The sequence below is a fragment of the Theropithecus gelada genome, chromosome 15, assembly GCF_003255815.1.
Source record: "Theropithecus gelada isolate Dixy chromosome 15, Tgel_1.0, whole genome shotgun sequence".
Lineage (NCBI taxonomy): Eukaryota > Metazoa > Chordata > Mammalia > Primates > Cercopithecidae > Theropithecus > Theropithecus gelada.
In genome coordinates, this window is record NC_037683.1 from 47790813 (window position 1) to 47813060 (window position 22248).

General features: G+C 42.5%; 1 protein-coding gene across 3 annotated transcripts in view; it reads right to left on the reverse strand.

The window, feature by feature from the left end:
* The window catches only part of DNAI1 (dynein axonemal intermediate chain 1), a 64884-nt gene that overhangs the window by 38929 nt on the left and 3707 nt on the right, over nt 1–22248 (reverse strand). The gene's annotated exons all lie outside the window — the stretch shown is intronic.

Here is a 22248-nt window from a genome sequence, read left to right on the forward strand (position 1 = left end):
ACCCACCCACTCACTCACCCACTCACTCACCCACTCACTCACGCACCCACCCACTCACTTACCCACTCACCCACCCACTCACTCACTCACCCACTCACTCACCTACTCACCCACTCGCCCACTCACCCACTCACTCACCCACCCACTCACTCACCCACTCAATCACTCACGCACCCACCCACTCACCCACTAACCCACTCACTCACCCACTCACTCACTCACCCACTCACCCACTCACTCACTCACCCACTCACCCACTCACCCACTCACTCACCCTCTTATTCAGCACACGTTCCTTTGAAAGTCAGCTCTGTGCCAACAACAGAGCTATGTGTGCACAGGGCATGGTGGAAGTGCGTGGGGCACCTACCCAGTCTGGGATACACAGGAAAGGCTTCCAGAGGTGACCAGATGGAGTTTTGCTCTTGTTGGCCAGGCTGGAGTCAATGGTGTAATCTCAACTCACTGCAACCTCTGCCTCCCAGGTCCAAGGATTCTGCTGCCTCAGCCTCCCAAGTAGCTAGGATTACAGGTGCCTGCCACCACGCCAAGCTAGTTTTTTGTATTTTTTTAATTTTTTAAAATTTGTTGTTATTATTATTATTATTATTCTAATTTTGAGACAGAGTTTCACTCTTTCGCCTAGGCTGGAGTGCAGTGGCGCGATCTCGGGTCACTGCAACCTCTGCCTTCTGGTTTCAAGCGATTCTCCTGCCTCAGCCTCCCGAGTAGCTGGGATTACAGGCGTCCGCCACCACACCCGGCTAATTTTTGAATTTTTAGCAGAGACGGGGGTTTCACTAGGTTGGCCAGGCTGGTCTTGAACTCCTGACCTCAGTTGATCCACCTGCCTCGGACTCCCAAAGTGCTGGGATTACAGGCGTGAACCACCACGCCCAGTCAATTTATTTATTTTTGAGATAGTCTTACTCTGTTGCTGAGGCTGGAGTGCAGTGACACCATTTCAGCTCACTGCAACCTCCACCTCCCAGGTTCAAGCAATTCTCCTGCGTCAGCCTCCCAAGAAGCTGGGATTACAGGCGTGAGCCACTGCGCCCGGCCTATTTTTTGTATTTTTTTTTAGTAGAGACAGGGTTTCACCATGTCGGCCAGGCTGGTCTCAAACTCCTAACCTCAGGTGATCCACCCGCCTCAGCCTCCCAATGTGCTGGGATTACAGACATGAGCCACCGTACCTGGCCAGAGGTGACGATTTCTTAGCTGGTGTCAAAGGACAAGTATACATTGTCCAGGTGGAGAAAATGTTTTTCAATAGGAGAAAACATCATGTACAAAGTTGGCCAGGCGCGGTGACTCATGCCTATAATCCCAGCACTTTGGGAGGCTGAGGTGGGCAGCTCACCTGAGGTCCGGAGTTCAAGACCAGCCTGGCCAACATAGCGAAACCCTGTCTCTACTAAAAATACAAAAAAATTAGCCAGATATGGTGGCACATGCCTGTAATCTCAGCTATTCAGGAGGCTGAGGCAGGAGAATCGCTTGAACCCAGGAGGCAGAGGTTGCAGTGAGCCAAGATCACACCACTGGACTCCAGCCTGGGCGACAGAGTAAGACTCCATCTCAAAAAACAAAAACAAAAACAAAGAATGTTCCACCAAACAAACCAACAAAAATCCTACAGTATATATACAGAACAAATAGGTGTTTCAGATGATCAAGCATGAGGGGACTGGAGATGTGAGGGAGGGGCTCTTGGAAGGAGCAGGCCTAGTGCACTGCAGGAGGGTTCAATGCAGCAGAGGAGCCGAAGGGCACATTGGAAAGAAACCACTGCTTCCAGCTCTGTCAGCCTCACAGGTGTCAGGCTCACCACCTGTGTGATCTTGGGGGAGCCTCCGTTTCCCAAATGCAAAGGGAGGGAGTTAGACTAGATGGCCTCTTACAGCTCTTGCATGATAGGGTCTTTGGGAGAGGGTTGGAGGGTGGAAAGGAAGAAAGGAATTTCAGGGAAAGAGAAAAGCATGTCTCATCTTGGGCTGGGATTGCTGCTGGTAGAGCAGGCAGTAGGATTCAAATTTCTGTAAGGTTGCCAAGGTTTCCAACTATAGGAACACTTCTCTGAGGCTAAGTCACACGAGCCAGAGAGCTACTTTCCTTTGAAGAACCTCTGTTCCATAAGGTAATGGGATGGAAGCGTCACAACGTGTAACAACTTTCAGGCTCACAATAGAGCACAGGAGGGCCAATCCCAACCCAAACCACAAGCCTTAAATAGAAAACGAGATCTAGTTACCGCTGCCCCCTGTAAATATGTCTGTAAAACATTTATCTGGCAATAAAAGAACTGACAAGGCAGTTTGAGTGTAATTGTTTTTGGCAGTTGGAAATATTTCAATTAACACACTATAAAAGCCACACTATAATAAATGCAAAACAGGCCAATGAAATCAGCTACAGCCCTAACTTCCCAACCAAGGCAAAGGAGATAGAATGTCAGGCTGCCACTTTGGGCCCTTGGTCTTGCAGAATGAGAAGCCTGAGACAGACAAGCCTGAATTCCTGAAAGGCTTTTGATAGTTGCTCCCAGAAGCTATCAGGCTACAGAAGTAAGCTCAAACTCCTCCCTAGCCCTCAAAACTCTATTATCTGGCCCCAAGCCTCCATTCCAGCCTGCTCTCCCAGCAATCATGTGCTAGGACTCCGAGGTGCAGTCCAGCGAGTTTCTGAGCCTGGCCTGTGTTTTCCCACCTCTCCACCTTTGCTGTTACCATTCCTCTGCCAGGAATGCCATCTTCCCCTTCCCTCTCCCTGCTTCCACTATCTCTGCCTAACAAAACCCTATCCAACTAGCCTCTGCTAGTCCTTTATCTAACTTTTCCTTTTCCACCTTTCTCTTACCTCCCTCTACTCTTCCTTTCCTCACTTTAAGCAAGGCTACCCTCTACCTTCCATCACAAGTACTGAATGATCAAATGTAAATAGACACTCTGTTACAGTCTCTGGGTCTGGTCTACAGAAGGGAATAGTATTATGAAAAGATGCATCACACTGCAGTACACATAGGAGGCACCTTGGTGTTCTTATGCTATTGACCAAAGAAGATCCTCTTCTCTTGGATAGGTCATTCTATTTGGCCAAGGGAAGATGTCTATGAAAGAGTGAGGCAGGGAGAGGAAACCCTCCCAGCCCACGGCAGACAATTTAGCCCTGCTGATCAATGGGATAACAGATGTCTCAGCCTGAACTCTTTCACAGCAGAGCATTTTTCCATTCTTTTTGTTGTGGGTTTCAGTGTGAGCACTGAGAGATTAGGAACTGAGTCTTATTCGTTTTTGGATCACTAGCACAGAGGCTAGCACTTGGATGGAGGTCATCGCTCTTATAAAAGTCACCAATTACAACTCAGCTGCCTAGTGGTCACTTCTCGGTTCTCTTATAGTACCTGACATTGCTGAGGGCTCCCTCCCTCCTTCCTGAAACTTCTCTACCTTCTTTTCCATGTCACTGATCTCTCCAATGGCTCCTCAATATCCTTGACCTCTCCAGGGATATATGCTTGACCCTCTGGTCTTCCTATTGTACACCCTCCCCTTGGGTGCTCTTATCCCCACCTGCAACTTCATCTTCCATCTTATGATAAAGCTCAAATCTATTTATTATTATTATTTTTTCCCTGAGACAGGGTCTCATGGCCAGGCACTGTGGCTCACGCCTGTAATCCCAGCACTTGGGGAGGCTGAGAAGGGCGGCTCACTTGAGGCCAGGAGTTTGAGACCAGCCTGGGCAACATAGTGAAACCCTATCTCTACTAAAAATACAAAAACTAGCCGGGCATGGTGGTGCATGCCTGTAGTGCCAGCTACTCAGGAGGCTGAGGCAGGAGAATCACTTGAACCTGGGAGGCAGAGGTCACAGTGAGCTGAGACAAAAAAAAAAAAAAAAAAAGAGAGAGAGAGAGAGAGAGAGAGAGACAGGGTCTTGGTCTCCCCATATCTATTTCTGAAGCTTAGATTTCCCAGAATCTCATATTCAAATTGATGACAGAGTACTCAAACTTAATATCTTTAAAACTGACTTCATTATGTTCTTAGCCACTTCCTCCAGGATTCCCCCCTCACTCAAGTGCACCACCATCCATTTAGTCACCCAGGTTGGAAACTGGAAACCATTAAAGATATTTGCCCTTTCTTCACCCTCTCACTAGCGTTATGTTTCAAAGCCTAACAATTCCATTTCTTTAATACCTTTCTTAAGTATCCTCTCCTTAATTCAGGCCCTTACTATCTTTTGCCTAACCATATTTGATCTCCCTGACTCCAGTTTCTCTCTACTCTAAAAATTATATCATTATAATTATTTTCAGCAACTGAGCACTTACTCTGGGCCAGTCATTTACTCAGCTATTTATGTACATTATTTCATTTAATCTTCACAACCACCCTATGGAGTATGAGCTACTTTACAAATGAGAAAACTGAGGTATAGAGACATCACGCAACTGACCCAAAGTTGACCAGGATTTGAACCTGAACTCTTAATCACTATCTACAAATGATCTTCCTAAAACAAAAATATGATTGTGTCATTCTCTTGATTTAAAGCCTCCAAGAGTTCAAGACCAGGCTGGGCAACAAAGCCACACCCTGTCTCCACATAAAAAAAATTGTTTTAATTAGTTGGGTGTGGTGATGTGTGCCTGTAGTCCCAGCTACTTGGGAGGCTGAGGTAAGAGGACTGCTTGAGCTCAGGAGTCAAAGCTGCAGTGAGCTATGATTGTGCCACTACACTCCAATCTGGGCAACATAGCAAGACCCTGTCTCAAAATAAAATAAAATAAAATAATAAAATAAAATAAAATAAAATAAAAGCCACCAAGAGCCCACCCTCTGCCATGAGATGAAGCCCAAGCCCCTGAACATGGTATCGACCTCATCTCCTACTTTTCCCCTTCTATAGCCATACTCGGTCACGTACAATTCTCCCTAAGCTTATGGAGGAAACAGCCATGTAAGCAGAGGGACTGAGCCTGTGTGCCCAGTGGTTAGATATGCCCCAAGCCTCACACAGGTGATAGTGGCTGATTCAGAAGAGAGCTGCCCAAATAAAATACCTCCTCTCTTTCTTTAGGTTCACAGGGTTTCTTCCATGGACCACCTGACTTCACTGCTCTAAGCTGAGCGTCCTTCTCCCTTCCCTCAATACTATCAACCATGATGTCTGGCCACCCTTCTGTCAGGCCAGCCTCTGCATGGGTCCCCTTACCTCATTCAAGATGCCACCTCTCTGGGCCTCTAACCCCCTTGTTCTTCTAGCACAGCTCTGGATGACGTCCTTGGCTCAGCACACTTTTGGATGATCTTTAAGTTAACACCTCTCCTAACTTGGTCCAGCCCTAAGGACTGTCTTTTTCCATAAGCAGCTTCCAGTGCAGCCCCACTCAGCCAGTCCTGGGACACTTGAGGAAGCCAAAGGGGAGACAGGAAGTCCCAGAGAAGTCTGGAAAGCTGTGGAGAGGAGCTGAGAGAGAATGAGGTGGTTGGAAAGAGACATTCTCATGTACAGCAGTGACACACCAAGGGCAGATGTTTGAAGTCTATCAACCTAGTACTATCTGCAGCGGGGTTAGGGGAGGGGAGAGGCAGAGACCAGTTGATTACCGTCACCATCTCTAACTGCAATCTAATGAGCATTCACTAATAGCTAGGCAGCTTGCTGGGCATTGTACGGTCATTATTCCCAATCTGCAAAGTAGGTAAAACTGTTACCCTTTTAAAGACAAGGGCACTGGGAATTGTTCAGATCAAATGACATGGTCAATGGAAGGATACACTGAAAACAAAAATTCTGTCAATGTAAGAGATAATTATTATTACCACCTACTGGTCATTTACCTGCATTTAGACCTGTTTTGGTTCATGACCCACTGAACAATGTAAGCGATCTATTTGTCCCTGAGCATATTTTAGGAATAAATAAGGAGATAAAAAATTCTTAAGTTGTTCTCTATCATACATATATAATATCTTAAAAATGAGTATGTGATCAGATGGAGCCATGGAACCCAAGTGTTGGCTTTAAAGTCAACCATAGCTGGGTTTGAGTCCCCACTCTGCTACCTGCTAACAGTTTTATGACCCCAGGCAAGTTAATTGTCTTCTTTGGTTTTTTTGGGGGGGGGTTGGGGACAGAGCCTCGCTCTGTCACCCAGACTGGAGTGCAGTGGCGCAATCTCGGCTCACTGCAAGCTCCGCCTCCTGGGTTCACGCCATTCTCCTGCCTCAGCCTCCCGAGTAGCTGGGACTACAGGCGCCCGCCACCACGCCTGGCTAACTTTTTGTATTTTTAGTAGAGACGGGGTTTCACCATGTTAGCCAGGGTGGTTTCGATCTCCTAACCTCGTGATCCACCCGCCTCGGCCTCCCAAAGTGCTGGGATTACAGGCGTGAGCCACTGCGCCCGGCCTAATTGTCTTCTTTGAACCTCAGTATCCTCATTTTTAAAATGGGCATTATAATGACACCCTCAGACAATCATTGGCTTGTTATGAGGATTAATTGAGTCAACACACATAAGGTGCATAGTGTGGTGCACTTTATGTGCAACTGGCCTGAGCGTGTGCCCAATAAGTGATGGCTGACAGCATTACATTCCCACTTATAGACACTGCTCTGCTCTCAGCCACATGGGATCTTATGGCCCTTTGCCTACTAGGAAGCACCTGCCTTAGGGGTGACTAGATTTCAGCAGCTCACATCTCCACTCAAGAGTTCAATGCTGAAACATGATTGTTCCTGGAAAGAGGGGCTCTTCGAGGCATGCAAACTCACAGATGCTGCATCCTCCTTCCTGGGGCCCAAGAGACTTCGTTTACCATCTCAGTTGTCTTGGTCCTTATTTTAAGACTCACTAACAGGTTTCCATTAAGCTAAATTGAAACTAAATACCTCACCAGCTTGCAGTTTCCCTTTCTAAAAGGGTAAAAGCTCTTAGTCCCAAAGGAACAGCAGCAATTCACCAACAAATCTTCCTCCAGCTACACTGAATACATTTGAAATCTCTGAGCCTAGTGCAGTGTCTAAAACACACAGAAGGCACACAATAAGTGTTTGTAGCTGAAAAAAGTATTAAAACTTTGAATAGTGGTCTATGCAGGGTAACAGGCACACACACATTGTTGTGGTAGTGCCAATTGATGTGAACTTTTTGTACCAAAGTTTGCAATGTGTACCAAAGTTTAAAATGCATATACCCCTCAACTCAATGGCTCCACTTTCTTGAGTTTTCTTATAGAAATATTCACACCTCGCTGGGCACAGTGGCTCACGCCTGTAATCCCAGCACTTTGGGAGGCCGAAGCGGGTGGATCACGAGGTCAGAAGTTCGAGACCAGTCTGACCAACATGGTGAAACCCTGTCTCTACTAAAAATACAAAAATTAGCCGGACATGATGGCACATGCTCATAATCCCAGCTACTCAGGAGGCTGAGGCAGGAGAATCACTTGAACCCAGGAGGTGGAGGTTGCAGTGAACCGAGATTGTGCCACTTCACTCCAGCCTGGGTGACAGAGGGAGACTCCGTCTCAAAAAAAAGAAAAAAAAAGAAAGAAAGAAAGAAAAAAGAAATATTCACATCTCAGGCTGAGTGCAGTGGCTCACGCCTGCACTCCCAGCATTTTGGGAGGCCAAGGCAGGAGGAGCACTTGAGTCCAGGGGTTCAAGACCAGCCTGGGCAACATAGTGAGACTTCATCTCTACAAAAAAATAAACAAAATTAGCCAGGCGTGGTGGTGCATGCCTGTAGTCCCAGCTACTCAGAAGGGTGAGGTGGGAGGATCGCTTGAACCCGAGAGGTAGAGGCTGCAGTGAGTTGAGACTGTGCCACTGCAATCCAGCCTGGGCGACAGAGCAAGTCCCTGTCTCAAAAAAAGAAAAAAAAAGAAAAGAAATAGTCACACCTGCATAAGATGTATGTACAAAATTGCTTGCTTCAGCTTTATTTGTAATTTTTTAAAATGGAAAAACACAAATATTTGCCAATAGGAGTCTAGGTAAATAAATAATGTAAAATAATTACAGCAATTCAATGGGATGTTATGCATATTTTTAAAAGAATAACTATCATACAACATAGTGACTATAGTAAATAACAATGTATTGGACCGGGTGTGGTGGTTTATGCCTGTAGTCCCAGTACTTTGGGAGACCTAGGCAGGAGGAATGCTTGAGTCCAGGAGTTCGAGACCAACCTGGGTTACATAGCAAGATATCCTGACCCCACAAAATTTTTAAAAAATTAGCCAGGTGTAGTGGGGTGTACCAATAGTCTCAGCTACTTGGGAGGCTGAGGTAGGAGGATCACTTGAGCCCAGAAGGTCAAGGCTGCAGTGAGTTGTGATCATGCACTGCACTCCAGCCTGGGCACCAGAGCTAAATCCTGTCTCAAACCAACCAACAAACCTACCCACCAACCAACCAACCAATGTATTGTATTCTTGAAAATTGCTAAGAGAATAGGTTTTAAGTGTTCTCACCCCAAAAACTTATAAATATGCTAGGTAATGCTATGTTAATTAGCTTGATGGGCTGGGTATGGTGGCTCACACCTGTAATCCCAGTATTTTGGGAGGCCGAGGCAGGCGGATCACCTGAGGTCAGGAGTTTGAAATCAGCCTGGCCAACAGGGCGAAACTCCATCGCTACTAAAAATACAAAAATTAGCTAGGCTGGTGGTAGGTACCTGTAATCACAGTCACTTGGGAGGCTGAGGCAGGAGAATTGCTTGAACCTGGGAGGCGGAGGGTGCAGTGAGCTGACATCATGCCACTGCACTCCAGCCTGGGTGACAGGGTGAGACTCTGTCTCAAAATAATAATAATAATAATAATAATAATTAGCTTTATTTAGCCATTCCACAATGTATAAATATTTCAAAATATGTTTTACATGATATACAATTTTATTTGTCAATTAAAAAATAGTATATTGTTGAAAAAATAAAGTGGAAAGAATGAAGTAAACGTTTATGTATTGCTATGGAAAGCTCTCCAAGGCATATTGTCAAATAAAAAAGCAAGTTACAGGAATAGATGCCCCATCTGTTTACTTTAAGAATATGTGTATATGTGTATTTGCATATACATACAAAATTTCTGGAAGAATATATAGAATCTGTTGACAGTGGTTTCTGTCCAGGTAGTGTGACTACAGAATTGTGCGGAAGGGGACTAATACTGTTATATATTCATTGTCCTAATTTTAATTTTTTTTTTTTGAGTCAGGGTCTTACTCCATCGCCAGGCTAGAGTGCAGCAACACAATCACAGCTCACTGCAGCTGTTACCTCCTGGGCTCAAGGGATCCTCCTGCTTCACCCTCCCAAGTAGCTAGGAATACAGGCATGTACCAACAGGCCTGGTTAATTTTTAAATCTTTTGTAGTGGCAGTGTCTCGCTATGTTGCCCAGGCTGGTCTCAAACTTCTGGCCTCAAGTGACCCTCCTGCCTCAGCCTCCCAAAATGCCGGGATTAGAGGCATGAACCACTGTACCCACCCTAATATATTAAATGTGAATATGCATTACTTTTATAATTTCAAATGCTAATTAAGAATGTAAAAATCAACAAGGTACAGTGACATAAATTTTCCTTTCCTATGAATGCAGTGTTAGCACAGTGCTCAGAATGCTGGAAAAGAGAATACAACACCAGCCCCATTCCTCCCTGGAAACACAGGAGGGCAGAAGCCAATTCTACAGGACCCTTCCCAGATAGGGCTGTAGAAGGCCAGAAAGTATAGGATTTAAAACCTGGAGCTCTCAAATAAGCCTTTGCGGATACCTGGCTCTGCTACGAATTATATGTAAGACGTTGAGCAAGGCGTTTAATCCCTAAACTTCATTTCCTCATCTGTAAGGGGGAGAAAAATATTAGTGTCCTCCTTATAGAATTGCTGTGAGGATAAAATAAAATAATGTATGAAGAGCACTAACACAGAGCCCAGCATAAAGTAAGCCCTTAAGTACCAGTGGCAATGTAGACATTTTGGTTGTCATTATTTTTATTATTTTGTGTAGTCTGCCATGCAAGGTGATTGAGTTCCATTCTGAGGGCTTAGAATGAATAATTGAATACTATGTTTTCCAGGTCCCAAGAAATCTTATTAGAAAGGAGCCTGTGCATCTCAGGGTGTCACAGCAGAAGGATGACAATAAAAATACTTTCCATTTTTATAGCATCTTTCAGTTTACTAAATATTTTGGAGTATATGATCTTACTTGATCATTATAACAATCTTTTGTGGATGGATGTTTAATCTTGTCAATGCTTTTGTTTCTGAATCTATTGAGATGTCATCATCATAGCATTTTTCTTCTTTATCTTGTTAATATGAAGAAATATTCTGATTTTTTTTTTTTTTAACAGAGTCTCACACTGTCGCCCAGGCTGGAGTGCAATGGCATGATCTCAGCTTACTGCAATCTCCTCCTCCTGGATTCAAGCAATTCTCATTCCTCAACCTCCTGACTAGCTGGGGTTACAGGTGCCCACCACCACGCCCAGCTAACTTTTTGTATTTTTTAGTAGAGACAGGGTTTCACTATGTTGGCCAGGCTGGTCTCGAACTCCTGACCTCATGATCTGCCCGCCTCAGCCTCCCAAAGTGCTGGGATTACAGGCGTGAGCCACCAGGCCTGGCCAATACTTTGATTTTTTAATGAGCTAACTTTGTATTCTTGGGATAAACCCCACTTGGTTTGATCTATTATTCTTTTTATATATTGCTGGAACAGATTTGATATTATCTTGTTAAGGCTTTTTCTTTGCATTTATGTTCATGAGGAATATCAGCCTATAATTTTCTACTTGTGCAATGCTTTGATTTTGATATCAGGGTTATAACAGGGTTATTCATAAAATGAACTGGGACTTATTCCCTTATCCTTCATTTTCTGAAAGACTTTGTATAAGATTGGTGTTATTCATTCCTTACATACTTGATACCATTCATCAGTGAAATGATTTGCATCTGGAGTTTCTTTGGGGGATGGTTCTTAATTATGAATTCAGTCTCTTAATAGGTATGGAGTATATTCCATTTCTTCTTGTGTCAGTTAAGGTAAACTGCATTTTTCAAAAATTTCATCCATTCCATTTAAGTTGATGAATTTATTGGCATAAGGTTCTCCCTACTATTCCCCTTTCATTCTTTTTAACATCTGTAAGGTCTGTCCTGAAATCTCATTTTTCATTCCTGATACTGGATATTGTGCTTTCTTTGTATCTTGATAAGGCTTCCTAGATTTTATCAACTTTATTATTAATCTTTTCAAATAATCAACTTCTGGCTTTGCTATTATTTTTCTTATTTTTCTCTGAAACTATAAAGTAAGTGGAATTGATGAAACAAATCTTGTTTCTACTTCTTTGGATTTAATTTGCTCATTTTTTTCTATATTCTTAAGATAGAAACTTAGAACACTGATCGCAGGCTGGGCACTGTGGCTTATGCCTGTAATCCCAGCACTTTGGGAGGTTGAGGCAGGCGGATCGCTTGATTTTAGGAGTTTGAGACCAGCCTGGCCAACATGGTGAAACCTCGCCTCTACTAAAAAATACTAGAATTAGCCAGGTGTGGTGGCATGCACCTGTAGTCCCATCTACTAAGGAGGCTGAGGCAGAAGGATCACCTGAGCCCAGGGGTGGAAGGTTTCAGTAAGCTGAGATCAGGGCACTACACTCCAGCCTGGGTGACAGAGCAAGACCCTGTCTCAAAAAAACAAAACCAAACAAAACACTGATCTTAAACTTTTTAAAATGTTATTATTTATTTATTTATTTATGACGGAGTCTCGCTCTGTCGCCAGGCTGGAGTGCAGTGGCGCAATCTCGGCTCACTGCAACCTCCGCCTCCTGTGTTCAAGCAATTCTCCTGCCTCAGCCTTCCGAGTAGCTGAGAATACAGGCGCGCGCCACTACGCCCAGCTAATTTTTGTATTTTTAGTAGAGACAGGATTTCACCTTGTTGGCCCGGATGGTCTCGATCTCTTGACCTCGTGATTTGCCGGCCTCGGCCTCCCAAAGTGCTGGGATTACAGGCGTGAGCCACTGCGCCCAGCCGATCTTAAACTTTTTTTCTTTTCTTTCTCTTTCTTTCTTGTGTGTGTGTGTATATATGTGTGTGTGTGTGTGTGTGTGTGGTGGTTGGAGACCAGGAGAGACAGGGTCTCACTCTGTTGCTGAGGCTGGAGTGCAGTGACACAATCATAGCTCACTGCAGCGTTTACTTCATGGGCTTAAGCGATCTTCCCACCTCAGCCTCCCAAGTAGCTGGGAGTACAGGTAAATGCCACTACACCCAGCTAATTTTTTCTTTTTCTTTTTTTTTTTTTTTTTTTTTTTGTAGAGAAGGGGTCTCACTATGTTGCCTAGTCTGGTCTCACACGCTTGGGCTCAAGTGATCCACCCACCTTAGCCTTCCAAAGTGCTGGGATTACAGGCATGAGCCACCACACTTAGCCTTTTTTTTTTCTAATACAGCATTTAAAACTATACCTTTCTATCAAGCACAATTCTAGCAACACCTCACAATTTTTATATGTTTTATTTTCATTACAATTAAAAATATTTTCTAATTTCCTTTATGATTTTCTTGACCTATAGGTTATTTAGAAGTATTCTTTAATTTCTAAATACCCAGAGATTTTAAAGATATTATTTACTTCTATTTTGTTCAAACTACTCTTAATATGCTGAGATTCTTTTTTGGCAAGGATGAATGTTGAATTTGAATTAAGTTAAACTGTAAGATTTTAATCTTTTAAAATGCATTTGAGGCCGGGCGCGGTGGCTCAAGCCTGTAATCCCAGCACTTTGGGAGGCCGAGGCGGGCGGATCACGAGGTCAGGAGATCGAGACCATCCTGGCTAACATGGTGAAACCCCGTCTCTACTAAAAATACAAAAAACTAGCCGGGCGTGGTGGCGGGCGCCTGTAGTCCCAGCTACTCGGAGGCTGAGGCAGGAGAATGGCCTGAACCTGGGAGGCGGAGCTTGCAGTGAGCCGAGATCGCGCCACTGCACTCCAGCCTGGGTGACACAGCGCGAGACTCCGTCTCAAAAAAAAAAAAAAAAAAAAAAAAAAATGCATTTGAATTTATTTTATGTCCCAGTATATGGCTCATCCTTGTGAAAATTCTGCAGTTCTTGGGCGTAGTTTTCATTCTACTGTTCTTGAGTGTAGTGTTCTATAAATGTTAATTAGGTCAAGTTGGTTAACAGCACTGTTCAGATCTACCAAGAGAATAATGTTAAAATATCGAATTATCATTATGAATATTTCTACTTCTCCCTTTAGTTCTGTCATTTTTTTGGTGCTTACATCTTGAAGTTCTTTTGATTCTTATATCTTGAGGCATATACTTTGTGATTTTATGTATCCCTCTTGAATTGACCCTTTGTCATTTTAAAATGGCCCCATTTATCTCTGGGAATACTTCTTGTCTTGAAGACTACTTTGTCTGATAATGACACTCATACAGATTTCGTATGCTTTCCATTTGCATAGTTTATTTTTCCATTCTTTTATTTTCAAACATTCTATGTTTTTACATTTAAAATATATTTCTTGTAACAGGCAACATATAGTTGTTTTCTTCTTTTTCCTAGCCTGATCAACTCTGCCTCTTAATTGGAGGTCTTTACCATGTTGCTCTTTGTTTTCTACTTTTTCTCATCTTCTTTTGTTTCTCTGTTCATCTTCTGCCTTCTTTTGTGTTAACTGAAATTTTTTAGTTCTCCATTTTGCTTTCTCTATTGGCTTTTCATATGTGCCTTTTTGTATTTTGTGCATGTGTGGTTGCTCTAAGGATTACAATATGCATCCTGAACTTATCATATTCTATTAAACATAAATATTCACACTTCACACTTCACAATGTAATAATCTCATAACATGCTAATTCTATTTACTACCACTACTTCATCATTTGCCCTATTGTTGTCACATATTTTATTTCTGTATACAGTATAAGCCCCACTTGACGATATGGTTTTGTTTTGTTTTTTGCTTTAAACAGTCATCTGTCTTTTAAGAAAATTAATAGAAGGGCTGGGTGCAGTGGCTCACGCCTGTAGTCTCAGCACTTTGGGAGGCCGAGACAGTAGGATCACTCGAGGCCAGGAGTTTGAGATAAACCTGGCCAACATGGTGAAACACTGTCTCTACTGAAAATACAAAAAAAATTAGCCACTATAGTGGTGAGCATCTGTAATCCCAGCTATTCAGGAGGCTGAGACAGGAGAATTGCTTGAACCAGGGAGACACAGGTTGCAGTGAGCTGAGATCACATCATTGCACTCCAGCCTGGTCGACAGAGTAAGACTCTATCTCAGACAACCAAAAACAACAACAAAAATAAAATTAATAGAAAGAAAAAAAGCTAGTCTTTTACCTTTACCCACATATTTACCATTAATGGTACTCTCAGCTTTAGTATATCTGAAAATGTATTTATTTCACCCTCCTTTTTGAGGGGTATTTTTTCTGGATATAGAATTCTGAATTGACGGTAATTTTCTTTCAGTGCCTTAAATATGTCTTTCCAGGTCAGGCACAGTGGCTTACACCTGTAGTCCCAGCACTTTTGGAGGCTGAGGTAGGATGATCAGTTGATTCTAAGAATTTAAGACCAGCCTTAGTGAGACCCTGTCTCTATATATATTTAAAAAAAATTAGCTGGGCTTGGTGGTGCATGCCTGTGGTCCCAGCTACTTTGGAGGCTGAGGCAGGAGGATCACTTGAGCTTAGGAGGTCAAGGCTCCAGTGAGCTGTGAGTACGCCATTGCACTCCAGCCTGGGTGACAGAGTGGGATCCTGTCTCAAAAAAAAAAAAAAAAGCCATTCCATTGTCTTTTGGCCTACATTGTTTATGATGAGAAGTCAACCACAATTCATATAATTGTTCCCCTGTATGCAATGTGTCATTTTTCTTTGGCTACTTCCAAGGTTTTAGTTTTATCTTTGGTTTTCCGTAGTTTGACTATGAAAGACCTAGATGTAGTTTTATTTGTATTTATTCTGCTTGGGGCTCACTGAGTTTCTGATAGTCCTGTATGTTTTCCACCAAGTTTAGAAAACTTTTGACCATTATTTCTTCATATATTTTTTCCTCCTCTTTTTCCCTCTGGTATTCCAACTATACACATGTTCCAAATACATATATAATATATTTCATAGCTCACTAAGGCCCTCTCTTTTATTATTATTATTTTTTTAATGGAGCCTCAGTAACAGTGGGCCTGTCTTGTCTTTTTCTTTTCTCTTTTTTTTGAGACAGGGTCTCACTCTGTCACCCAGACTGCAGTGCAGTGGCGCAGTCACAGCTCACTGCAGCTTTGATCTCCTGGGTTCAAGCTATCCTTCCACTTCAGCCTCCTGTGTAGTGGGACCACAGGGGCATACCACCACGCCTGGCTAATTTTTAATTTTTTTGTAGAGATGAGGTTTTTTTTTATGTTGCCCAGGTTGGTGTCAAACTTCTGGGCTCAAGTGATCCTTCCGTCTCGGCCTCCCAAAGTGCTGGGATTATAGGCATGAGGTACCACACCCAGCCAGGCTCTCTTTTTTACAAGAAAAACCAAACCAAACCAAACAAAACCTTCTTTCTCTCTCTTCTTCAGATTGAATAATTTCCATAGATCCATCTTCACATTCAGCTGTTAGGCCTATCTAAATAATTTTTTATTTCTGATACTGTATTTTTCTACTGTTTCCATTTTTCTGCTTAGATTCTCCATCTGTGCATCCATTAAAACAGTATTTCCTTTATGTCCATAAATACATTTATAACAGCTGCCTTAAAGACATTGCTTGCTAATTCCAACATCTGGGTTACTCCCTGGTACAATCATGCTCTCCTTTGGATCTACCTCTCTGAGCCATGATCAAGAAATTGTCCTTAGGCAGAGAGCAAGGGTAAATGTGTGACTCACGTTGAGTGTTTTCCTCCCCTCAGGAGTCACTGTCCTATGTTATTTATTGTCCAATACCTAAAAATATTAGTGTCATATATTGTGTACAGGCTTACAGCTGTTTACAGTGGGAGGGAAAGTCCAGTGTAGATTTCTGCACCATGGCCAGAATACAAATCCCCTAAATCAAGGTCTTTAAGGTTATATATAAAGTATACTGCATTTTATTTATTTATTTTAGAAACAGGTTCTCACTCTGTTGCCCAGGCTGGAGTGCAGTGGTAACAATCATAGCTCACTGGAGTCTTGAACTCCTGGGCTCAAGGGATCCTCCTGCCTCAGCCTTCTGAGTAGCTGGAACTACAGGTGCATGCCACCTGGCTAATTTTTGTATGTGTGTATAGAGATGGGGTCTTGCTATGTTGTCCAGGCTGGTCTCAAACTCCTAGGCTCAAGTGATCCTCCTGCCTCAGCCTCCCAAAGTGCTAGGATTACAGCCATGAGCCATCATGCCCGGCCTGTGTGCTGTATTTTAAAATTCATTGCAGAAATGTGCTATTTTTAAAACCCTACAGTAAAGCATTTTGTAAAGGACAGGACCTTTTGTAATGTAAATATCAGCCCTGAATGAAAGCATTGGACTAGAAGAAATCTGAGGCCCCTTCCTGCACAATTCATGAGAAAGAGATTTACCAGAAACAACACAGAAGTTACTTTAGAGTAAAGCAAGTTATATCTTCCACTGGAGGAGCTGAGCAAAGAGAATATCTCCTTCTAGCTTTGGTTGCTTAAAGAGCCATAGGATCTTGTCCCTTGCTGACATTGCCTAGCATGAACAGATGAGCTAGGGTCAATCAGATTCCCTCCTTAAGAATTTGAACTAGGACTACCGGGTGAACCAGTAGTTGGATGGAGATATTGATGGAAATGTTTGTGAGGTAGAGAGGTCAGAACAGCCATGATAAGCTGGAAACAGACTAAAATTATGAGGGAGCAGAGACCATGGAAATCTGGTCAGTTGGGAAATAAGAATAAGAATGAAACATAATTGTTAAGAGAAATAGACAGGCCGTGAGAGACATGGAGAAAGCAGTTGGTTCCTATACCTGTTTCAGAATCAATTGTTTTCAAATTTCAATTCTAGGTTATCTACGTATTTATAATAACCATCTGTAACTCCCCACATATATACCTTCCCCCTTCTCTCATCCTGTTTTATCTGAGGTAACTTGAGTGAGCCTCTGTTCTTTGTAAGCTAAAGAGCTTAACTCAAGTAATGTGCGTTAGGGTTTGCCAGGTCTGTAAAGGGTAGGAAGAGTAGAGAAGACTTGGGCATTCCATGCAGAAGGAACAAAATAATTAACAAAGACACAGAGGCACAGAAGCAGATGCCTCTCCAAGGAGCAGCAGATTATTTTGTCCATATACACTCCAGTTTGTTCCCAAATAAGATTTGAGGCTGAATACATGACACATTGAGAAAATAAGTAAATGAGCAAATGGATGTGATGTAAGAATAAAAGTAGAAAAATAAGCTTAACATTAGGGGTAGGGTCCCTACATAATTAATAGGATTAGGCTACTTTGACTAGGATGAAAGAGGCATGAATTGCTTCTTCTGCAGGCCAAGAAAGAAAAGTTAGTGTTCAGGGTAGCATAGTACAGACCTTCCCATCACTCATTTATTCACTCATCAACTAACTCATTCAGTCATTATTCATTCATCCAGCATTTATTAAGCATCTACTATGTGCCAGGTCCTTGGATGACAGCTAAAGAGGAACCAAGATTGAGCTGGTTCTCACACCCAGGGTTCTCAATCTAGGAGGTGAGACAAATGGAGGACATAAATCCACCATGCAAACCAGAATCCAGTGACTCTATGAGTAGAACAAAGTGTTGCAAGACTCAAACCAGTGAAACTAAAGTTACAACAGCTTTGTCCTTTGCTTGCTTCTTGCATACAACTCTGTCAGTGCTCAGTGACTGCAAAGATTGAACACTTGATACAAATTCCTAACTGGCAGAAAACAATTTCATGTGGCTTGCTCACAGCTGGAGTCAGAGAGTCAACACTACTCCTTAGCATCCACTTGGAGTCTGCAAAGCCCAGCAACAAGCACAAGAGCCCTCTGCCATTATTATTTGAGTACCTGGCATGTATCGAGTGCTAACAATGTGCTAGGCCCCCTAGTACACAGGGGAGGAAAACAAGTTCTGGCCTCAAATGCTCACAGCTGTTTTGTAATCTGATAATTGTGCATGACAAACCTCAGACTCTAACTCTGAAAATAGCATGACTATAATCATAACAAAATGGAACTGCCATTGGCAAAAATTGTTTTCTAGTTATCACTTCCAGAAGGAATTCCATAACACTAGTAGGGGAAAAGAAGAAAAAACTCTCTCAGTTTTCTGCTGCTAAACCTCAAAATTATCATCAACTGCATCCATCCCTTCTCCTGTCCTGTTACAAAGTGTGCCTCCTCCTGTCCACAACATCATCTCCTCCGAGACTTGGCTCTAGTCATTATTTATCTTCCTTCTTTATCTTCAACTTCTCTCTCCGTTTAGGATCCTTCCCCTCAGCATTTAATATATTCAAGTCTTTCATCTTAAAAAACAATCTGCCTACATACTCCTTACTGCCTTCTTAGCTCAATTCAGTTTAGCTTTTCCCTCTGAAATTGTCCTTTCCAAGGTCCCCAATAACTTCCAAGTTATTAAATCTAATAGTTATATCTTAGTGTTTATCTTCATTGACACTTTAGCAACATGCAACTTGGCTGACCATACAGTTTCACTGAAACACATTCTTCCTTTGACTTCTGGGATATTAGTTTTCCTTGTTGTCTTCTTACTTCTCTGATTATGCCTTCTTATTCTCCATTTTGAACTCTTCTTCTTCTATCCAAACCTTAAAATACTGGTGGTCCCCCCAGAAGTCTTCCCTAATTTCCCCAGAATCAGAACGAAGACCGCCTACCACATGCTTCCATAGAACACTGTGCTACTTCCCCAACCACAGTTGATCATTCATTCAACATTCATCAAGAGCTTCTGAGGTCATCACGGAGATGTTTTAGGAGCTGAGAATACAGATATAAGCAAAAACATCCACAGGCCCTGCTCTCAAGGAGCTCACAATCTAATGGGAGAGATATACAATAATCAAATAATTACACAAATAAGTGAATAATTACAAACCGTGATGCATGCTATGGAAGAAAGGAACACAGAGCAATGAGACTATATAACAGAGGAAACTTACTCTATCTTCCACAACAGGGCAGGGGGAATTGGGGCAGGTTGTGGGGATTGATTTGGGGGTTGAAATCTTAGGAGTGAGTATATGTGTGAGGGAGGGTATGAAGAGCATTCCAGAAAGAGGGGGCAGCACATAGAACTAAGGTACAGCGATAATGGGAGAAGAGTGGTACAAATTAAGGTATAGAGACCCAAGTAGGTCTCAGGCCCATTCAGGCCTCTGGAGGGATTATCTAAAATTCTGGTCCCTATCCTGAGAGCAATGGGAAGTCACTGAAGTGTTCTGGGTGGGGGATGGCATAATCAGATTGACAGTTTGAAAAGATCACTTTTGATGCAGTGTAGAGAATGGATTGGAAAGGGCACAAGTGAATGAGGGAAGACTAGTTACATGGCTTTTATAGCACTCTTTGGTAAGAGATGATTGTAGGCTGGGCTAGGGAGGTGGCAGTGTATATGAAAAAAGTAGTTTAACTTGAGACATATTTAAGAGGTAAGGGAGTAAAAGATCATATCTAGGGCTTGAGGAATATATGTGTAAGAATGACACTGAGGTCACAGGAGTGAAGCTATCTTACTTTGGACATACAGAAGCACATCAACTTCCCCTAGATTCTGTTCACCTCCTGTCTTTTCATCTACAGATACCAGGCCCCATCACCAGGCTCAAAATCTCTGAATCATCCAAGACTCTCTTTTGGCCTCATGCCCAATTCTGCCCACTCACTCCTACCCTGGTCACCCCTAATCTATATCAATATTTCTAAAAGTATTGCACCATAGGAGCTTCTTGAGAGACCACAAAATGATCCAAAATAAAAGTATTTTCTTTGGCTTTTACAGGAGAATGATGTAAAATTCCAGACTTTGATTTTTTTTTTTATGGTAACCAACTGAGTTATAAAGGGGTACTAAAATTTGTTAGTCATAAACTAAAATTAGCTTTTAACTGGAGTTCACAGAAGATTCTAATTTGGTTTTCTACTAAGAAGTTTGGCTGCCAGGCAATGTTTGGCAATGCTGCAAAGCTCCTCCTGTACATGCATACATGCAGCCAGTTGGCATTCTCACAATTTTCAGGAAGGACGCTTTGCTATTGGGGCATTACAAGTGATGTTTTGAGCTGGTCATGCATGGTTTATGGTGCCTGACATTCATGCATTTTAATTACAAATTATGATTCATAGAGCTCCATAATGACCAATTTAATATGCCATGGGTTATTTGATTAACTCTATGGTATAGGGGAATGTACCTCTTTGACCTTATCTCCTGCCACATTACCCACTCCCTTCCTTGCTGATCCAGAAGATGTGTAGCAGGCTCCCATCTCGAGGGACTTTATACTTGCTATGCCATCTGTCTGGAATGCTTCCCCTGTCCCCACCCCTTCACCTCACACCCCACCCCCAGATATTGCATAGTTCTTTCATTTCCTTCAGGTCTTTGCTCATATGCCACCTCTGTGATACCTTCCCTGTTCATCCTATTTAAATGATAATCTTCTGATTCCCTGAACTTCTTAGTCTACTTCTCTGATTTAGTTTTCTTCTTGGCATCTATCACCATCTAATATACTATATATTTTACATATTTATTTATTGCCACTTTACCTCCAACTAAAAAATAAGCTCCATGAGAGCAGGGATTTTTGTTTGTTTTGTTTCTTGCTATATCACCGATACCTAGAACAGTACCTAACACAGAGTGTGTACGATAAATAATTACTGCATGAATATTTATACATCAATATTTTTATCTCTTAGTCTCCAAAACCCATCTCTCAAGGCATGGATACGTATGGTTCAAATTTGAATCATTCACAGCCCTACTGCCGAAGCAGATATAAACATGCACCTGGAAAACCATGCTTACACAGTTACATTTCCTTGTTATAATCTCCCACTAGGTCTCCCCATACCAGTTTCACCCCTTCCTATCCTTCAGACACATTCAGATGATAATTTCCAAGAACAATTTAGGGCATTCAGAATTCATATTGAACTCATTTTCTTAGAATTCAATGTATTCCAGGTATTGTGCTAGGCAGAGGGGAATCAACAATGAACAAGACAGACACGATCCTTACCATAACAGAGTTTATAGTCTAGTGGGGATATCACCCTATCCTGCCTCCAGAAAGGGGACTTAATCCTTTGTAGAAGAATATGAATGCCAAGCTTAGACCCGCAGTATGAATAGGATATGAATGAAAGATTTGGGGCAGGGTGGAGTAGAGTAGGTAGAAGCAGACAGAAAATATTTCAAAAGCTTAGAGGAGATAAACAGTGTGAATATTACTTTCTAGGAAGTGAGAGCAGTTCAGTTTGCTGGGATTGTGGAATTTTCATATAGGTGGTGATTTGAAGTAGGATGGGTAGCAAAGGCAAGATCATGCAGGGTGGCAAAGGCCATACCAAGCAAATTGGACTTTTGGGACTTTATCCTGAGAGCAACAGGGAATCACTAAAAGGTGACCAGTGGAGTGACATGAACAAACGGAATTTAAACTCCTCTCTATCCTCTATCCCTCTATCCCTCACCCCTGGCATCCCAGTCCTACCTACCTCCTCTCTGAAGCCTTTCTGCTGCTCTAACCTGCAGGCCTCTCTCTCCTTCATCCTCAGGGATTCCATCCTCCTTTATTTTTGTATGCCTGTGTTCTGTCTCCCCCATTGAACTGAATTCCCAGAGGACAGGGACAACTTCTCAAACATCTCTAGGACATCCCACACCTGATTAGCACTGACTCAAATTGGTCTTCACTGAGGCAAGAAAATGATGAATACAACCTAGCACAACCCAACCTTTTCTCACACCCCGCACACCAATATTTACTCTGAATTAAAACAACCCTTCCCTCCATAGAGCAGTGCTGATGTGTACGGGGCCAGTTGACCCAGTTTTTTCTGCTTTCTGTCTACTATCACCTCTCTCTGCTCTCATTGTAACTAGTCTCTAATGTCTCCCTAATGGGCTACAGCAACCCATCCCCAAGTTTGTTCAAATTGCAAGTTGCTAGAAAAGACAAATCGAATCTGTAATGACAGA